The sequence below is a fragment of the Lutra lutra genome, chromosome 2 (genome assembly GCF_902655055.1).
Source record: "Lutra lutra chromosome 2, mLutLut1.2, whole genome shotgun sequence".
NCBI lineage: Eukaryota > Metazoa > Chordata > Mammalia > Carnivora > Mustelidae > Lutra > Lutra lutra.
In genome coordinates this window covers 67,557,775-67,564,680 of record NC_062279.1, presented here as the reverse complement: position 1 = coordinate 67,564,680, position 6,906 = coordinate 67,557,775, and the positions used below count along the sequence as shown (strand labels likewise).

At 39.7% G+C, this 6,906-nt stretch overlaps 1 non-coding gene across 1 annotated transcript; it reads left to right on the top strand.

Moving 5' to 3' along the window:
- The first annotated feature begins 4,901 nt into the window (after positions 1–4,901).
- Positions 4,902–5,009, top strand: LOC125094538 (U6 spliceosomal RNA). The gene has a single exon (XR_007125561.1). It is a non-coding gene; the product is annotated as a U6 spliceosomal RNA (small nuclear RNA).
- Positions 5,010–6,906: the final 1,897 nt, after the last annotated feature.

The window sequence follows — 6,906 nt, the reverse complement described above, 5'->3', positions numbered from 1 at the left end:
CTATACCCGTGAAAAAATACCTCCCCATTCCTTCTTGCCTCCCAGCCTTAAGCAAGCATCATTCTGTTTTCTATCTCCTTGATTTTTAACTACTCTATATACTTCTTTTTTTTAAGTTTTGGCTTTTGTTTTTGTTTTTTGACAGACAGATCACAAGTAGGCAGAGAGGCAGGCGGCGGGGCGGGGGGAAGCAGGCTCCCTGCTGAGCAGAGAGCCTGATGTGGGGCTCAATCCCAGGACCCTGGGATCATGACCTGAGCTGAAGGCAGAGGCTTTAACCCACTGAGCCACCCAGGTGCCCCTATATACTTCTTTTTTTTAATGACAAGTTTTTTATTTATGTTTAAGATTTTTATTTATGTATTATTTGACAGAGAGAGAGAGACAGTGAGAGAGGGAGCACAAGCAAGGGGAGTGGAAGAGGGAGAAGCAGGCTTCCTGGCAAGCTGGGAGCCCAGTGCAGGGCTCAATCCCAGGACCCTGGGATCATGAACTGAACCGAAAGCAGATGCTTAACGACTGAGCCACCCAACGCACCCCTCTATATACTTCTTATAAGTGGAAATAGACAGTATTTGTCTTTTTGTGACTGGCTTATTTCACTTAGCATGTCTTTAAGGTTTATCCATGCTGTAAATATGTCATAATTTCTTTCTTTTTTTAAGTCTGAACAATATTTCACTGAGTGTATATACATATTTTGCTTATCCATTCATCTGTTGAAGGACACTTACGTTACTTCCACCTTTTGGCTATGGTGAGTAATGTGCTATGAACATGGGTATAGAAATATCTCTTTGAAACCATGCTTTCAATTCTTTTGGGTATATATTCAGAAGTAGAATTGCTGGATTAAGTGGTAATTCTGTTTCTAATTTTTTGAAGACCACCATACTGTTTTCCACCTCAGTGGTACCATTTTAAATTCCTACCAACTATTAGTGAACAAGGATAATAATTTCACTGTTATTTCCTTGGGTTTTTGTTTTTTGTTTTTTGTTTTTTAATAGTCAAACCTAACAGGTGTGAGGTGGTTTCTTGTTTGTAGTTTGCTTTACTTTTCCCTAATGATTAGTGATGTTGAACAACTTTCCATGTGCTTTTTTGCCATTTATATATCTTTTTTGATGAAGTGTCACTTTGAGTTCTTTGTTAATTTTAAATCATTATTTCTTTTTTGTTATATTTGGTGAGTTGGAGGAATTCTCTATATATTCTGGATATTAATTCTTTATTGGTATATAATTTACAAATATTTTCTCCTGAAGTCAGTCTCTTGTAGCTCTTGTAGATAACATTCAGTTGATCATATGTATGTTAATTTGTTTGTTTGGCTAGTTGGTTTTACTGATTACGCTTTATTAATCTCTCAATCTGTCTTGACTGGAAAACTTAATCCATTTACATGTAAAGTAATTACTGATAAGGGACTTACATAATTTTGCTTTTTGTTTTCATCTTATTGATTTTTTCAGTCCCTCGTTTCCTATATTACTTTTTCTCTTGTGCTTAATTTATTTTTTGTAGTATAATATTCCAATTCTTTCTTCATTTCATTTCATGTGTATTCTTTAGCTGTTTACTTTGTGGTTACCATGGGGATGACATAACATCCTAAAGTTAGAACACTCTAATTTGAATTTCTGTCAGCTTAACTTCAACAACATACAAAAAATTCTGCTCCCTTACAGTTTCATCCCACCATTTTAGCCACTGATATCACAAAATTACATCTTTATTCATTGTGTGCCCCAAAACATAAACTAAAAATTATTTTAAGTACATTAGTCTCAAGGCACCTTGGTGGCTCAGTTGGTTAAACATCTGCCTTCGGCCTGAGCCTTCAGCTCAGGTCATGATCCCCACATCCTGGATTCCAGGATGTGGATCCCAGGGAGCCACATCGGGCTCGCTGCTAAACAGGAAGTCCACTTTTCCCTCTGCTCCTCACCCCATTTGTGCTCTCTCTCTCTCTTGCTCACTCTCTCTCTCAAATAAATAAATGAAATCTTTTTTAAAAAAATAAATAAATGCATTAGCCTCTTCAATTATGTAGAAACCAAAATTATAATAATACTAGTTTTTTAGACTAATAATTTTATTGTATCTGTTAACCTATTAAATCACATAGATAACAAAAAGTGAAATTAAAAACTATTATTAAAAATTATGCTAGCTTTTGAAATTGCACATGTATTTACCTTTACTGAGCCCTTTAATTCTTCATACACCTTCATATTGCTATCTAGTGTCCTTTCATTTCAACCTGTAGGACTCCCTTTAGCATTTCTTTCAGGGCAGCTTTAATGATAAGTAATTCCCTCAGGTTTTGTTTATCTGGGAACATCTTAATTTCTCAGTCACTTTCAAAGGAAGGTTTTGCCACATATAGGGATCATAGTTGACATTTTTTCCTTTTAGCACTTTGAATATATCAGCTCACTACCTTCTAGCTTCCAAAGTTCTTTTTTGTTTTGTTTTGTCTTTTTAAGATGTATTTACAAATTTGAAAGAGTGAGAGAGAGCATGCATGTGTGCACACATGCACAGGAGTTGGGGAGCAGAGGGAAAGGGAAAGAGAATCTCAAGCAGATTCCCTGCTGAGTGCTGAGCCTGACACAGGGCTCAAACTCACAACCCTGAGATCATGACCTGAGATGAAACCAAGAGCAGGCTGCTTAACCAACTGAGACACCAGGTGACCCTTCTCCAAAGTTTCTAATGAGAAATCTGCTGACAGTCGTACTGAGGATGACTTATATGTGACTAAAAACATTTCTTGCTGCTTTCAAGATTTTCTTTTTCTCTGTCTTGGAAAAGTTCAGTATAATGTGTATTGGTGTAAGTCTTTTTTTTTTTTTAAGATTTTATTCATTTGCCAGAGAGAGAGAGAGAGCAAGCGAGTACACACAAGCAGGCAGAGAGGCAGGCAGAGGCAGCAAGAGAAGCAGGTTCCCTGCTGAGCAAGGAGCCCAATGCAGGACTCGATCCCAGGATCCTGGGATCATGACCTGAGCTGAAGGCAGCAGCTTAACCCACTGAGCCACCCAGGCGCCCTGGTGTAAGTCTTTTTGAGTTCATCTTGGAGTTCATTGAGTTTCTTAGATGTTTATGCTCATGTCTTTCAACAAATATGGGACGTTTTCAGTTACTATTTCTTCAAATATTCTCTCTCCCCTTTTTCTCTCTCAAGACATTCCCCTCTCTTTTTCTGAGACTCTCATGTGTACGTTGGTCTGCTTGATGGGGTCTCACAGGTCCCTTAGGCTCCATTCATTTTTCTCAATATTTTTCTTTCTGTTCCTTAGACACAATAATTTCCATTGCCTTATCCTCAAGTTCACTGATTCTTCTTCCTGCTCAAATCTACCTTTGGATGCCTGTAGTGATTATTTTTATTTCAGTTATTGTACTTTTCTTTTCTTTTCTTTTCTTTTTTAAAGATTTTATTCATTTATTTGACAGAGAGAAATCACAAGTAGGCAGAGAGGCAGGCAGAGAGAGAGAGGAGGAAGCAGGCTTCCCGCTGAGCAGAAAGCCCGATGTGGGGCTCGAACCCAGGACCTGGGATCATGACCTGAGCCGAAGGCAGCGGCTTAACCCACTGAGCCACCCAGGCGCCCCAGTTATTGTACTTTTCCATTACAGAATTTCATTTTATTTTTTTTTTTAGGTTTTCTGTCTCTTTGTTTTATTTCCATTCTGCCCATACATCCTTTTCTTAACTTTCTTTATGCCTTTTTTTTTTTTTTTTTTTTTTTAGTTCTTTGAGCACTTTTACAATAGTTATTTTGAAGTCTTTGTCTCATGAATCTGCCATCAGGTCTTTTTCAGGAACAATTTCTGTTGATTCATTTCTTTCCTTTAAATGGGCCATACTTGCTTGTTTCTTTGTATGCCTTGTGATTTTGTTGTTGTTGAAAATTGAACGTTTGAATCAAAAATGTATTAGCTCAGGAAATCAGATTCTCTTCCTTCCTCAGCGTTTACTGTTTTTTTGATTGTTGTAGGCTATCTCTGTGCCAAGGATCAGTCTGAGGTGTAAATTTAGTCTTCTCAGGTCTTTTCTGAGCCTATACCTTTTCCTGGGCATGTGCATTGGCTTTTAAATTTCTCTCACATAAGTTGTTTTTGAGTGTTCTAGTCTTTAGTGCCTAGTTCCTAAAAGAGAAAAAAAAAAAAAAAAAGACAAGTAAAAGAAAAACGAAAGGAGACAGGGTACCAGCCCTTTAAATACCCTAGAAATCAGTTCAGTAGGTGCTAGAAGAGCTTGTAACAATGAAGGAGGTCTAACAACAATGGCTGCCTACCTCTTTGTTTACATCACTAAGATCAGAAGCAGCAACAGCAATTAGAACACAGATCATTAATGTTTGGAGGACAAGGTCCTTTTTGCCCACCTGGCTCCCATAAGCCATTGCAAACTGCTCCAAAAACACATGCACAGCTGTGGACTGCCTAGCTGCCATGGGACTGGAGGTGGAGGATAGGTACCTGCCAGTGTGCTAAAAGCTGAAAATGACCACAATTTACCATCCAAGCCTCCAAGCCTTCAATAGACTCCAGAGTTCCAAAATAGTTACATCAGACAGATCTTACTGACACCATTGTTTTCTGATGGGGAGACAGATTCCTGGTGTTTCCTATTCTGCCAACTTCTCAGAATCTTTTGTTGATTCTGCCCCTTTTTTTTCCAGCTCTGTGAGCTACTCCAGTATCTATCCAATAAATCTAATGTTTGACTAAGCTGCTTTTGGCATTCTGTCACTTATGACCAATAGAATCCTAAAAAATACACCTGGGTTCTGTTCCAACACTGTAGAAAATTAAATATTTTCCCCAGAGTTGAGTACAACCATACATGGCCAGCAGTAACTGAAGGCTTCAAAAGTTTAAGACACATACTCACTTCAGCAGCACAAAAACTGAAAATTGGAATGATACAGAGAAGATTGGCATGGACCCTGCATAAGGATGACATGCAAATTCATGAAGCATTCCATATTTTTTAATCATGGAACACTACATCAAAAACTAATGATATACTGCATGGTGACTAACATAACATTTTTTTTAAAAGTTTAAGGCACTATTAACTCAAACAGAAAATTTCCATAGTACTTTTGCTAGCAACTTCACGGACCCCATGATCAAGTATATTATAACTAGGAGAGGAAGAACCTACCATGTTCCTAGTCTGTGGTTATCTGTCTCAGCTGAGGTATGCCTTAGAACAATAAGCAATGATAATGACAGTATCTGGTGCAATGAAAGGGTAGCATGTGAAGAATGGGTTACAAGCTATGTGGCCACACCCAGGCAGACTCTAAGCCAAGGATGGACGATGGCCCAGCAAGACCAAAAAAATGGCCCAGAGGTAGCTAGTGAGACATAACTTTATTGGAGAAGCTTACGCACAGGAAGTCCAGAAGCAGCCGACTATACAAAGCATTGCTGCTGGGATCTGCATGCAGCAAGCTTTTGTCCTGTAGCAACTAGCCTAGCAACTATCTGGAGCCTTTTCCCTCTTTGCTTGACCAGTGTTCCAAGGAAATCAAAGCCTGACATCCAGACGTTTTTTTCAGTAACTTCTACTCCTAATGTGGAGCTAAAATTCACAACTCTAAGATCAAGACTCTCATGCTCCACCAATTGAGCCACCCAGATATCCCCAGACAGTCTTCATTACCTAAGAGATCCTACAGTTTGGCCACCAGTGAAGCCCCTGACCTTGAACACCAAACAATATGTTTGGTTTTTTTCTATATATCCTACTTGATGAGAATATAGAGGAAGGATGGGATCTGTATATTCTCAAGATAGTGGTTAATGGGGGCATTCAGGCTGTGCTTATACAAACCAGCCTTCCAGCAATACTGTACTCTCCATACTAGTATACCCTGAATGGCCTGTATGTAGATAATTCTACATACCCTCTTCCTAGATAACCCTGGGGCCAGTATGGCAAGGTGCATTGCAACCAAATCCAACAGCAACAGTATAAGCCATGGCACCTAAATAATAGGAAAACACAATGGTTAAGAAACTATAGAAAATATTTTGCCAAAAAGAAGGCAAGTGATTTAACTGAGCACCACCAGGGTCAGTAGCCAGGGAATCCATACATTTAATGTGTGTGTTTAAACAACTCTGGCTTGGGAAATGCTGTAGGAATAGCCACCCAGCATTCCGTCTTGATGAGAGTATATGTCCCTCCTTGTGCTGCTGTTAACATGTCAAGAGCCACTCTATTTTGCAGAACTACCTGTCTTGTTTGGGAACTCTCCTCAGTAAGGAGGGCGATGGCCTTACAGGTGGAATTAAAGGTGACAGCTGTGTGTTTGGCTAGGGCCTCTCCTTGCCATCTACACTCAGGTGACCGCAAAGAAGGAGAAAATGGAGAGGGGATAGAACCACCAAGATGTTCTTTGGGTTTTATGTCGGGGCCTGACCACACTCCAATTGATTGATTTGTCCTGTAAGCAGGCAGGTAAATAGCTTGATAGGTAGGGGTACCCCTAGGTGCAGTGTGAGTTTGGTTGTAGAGTAAGTAGAGCTAGCCATGGGTACCCCATGCCCATAGCCATCCCCATGGAGAAGGGAAGGCACCTTTGACTCCTTAGCCAGGTATCCACAGTAACGAGTATAGTGTGATTGCTTTGTGGTGTGTGTATCCACCCCACATTATAACCTGGGGCATTTATGGTCCTGTTTTGCTGCTCTGTGCATGATGGGGCTACTCCTATAACTTGTACCTGGGTTGCAGTTAATCAACCCAGGCCGTCCCAAATGGCATATTCTATTGGAAGAGTCTTATTTATCTGCTCTCATACCAACTGGAAAATTTTCCTCTTTATGTCTTTTGGAAGGGGGAGCCAGATACTTGGGGGAACATGTATCAGTTCA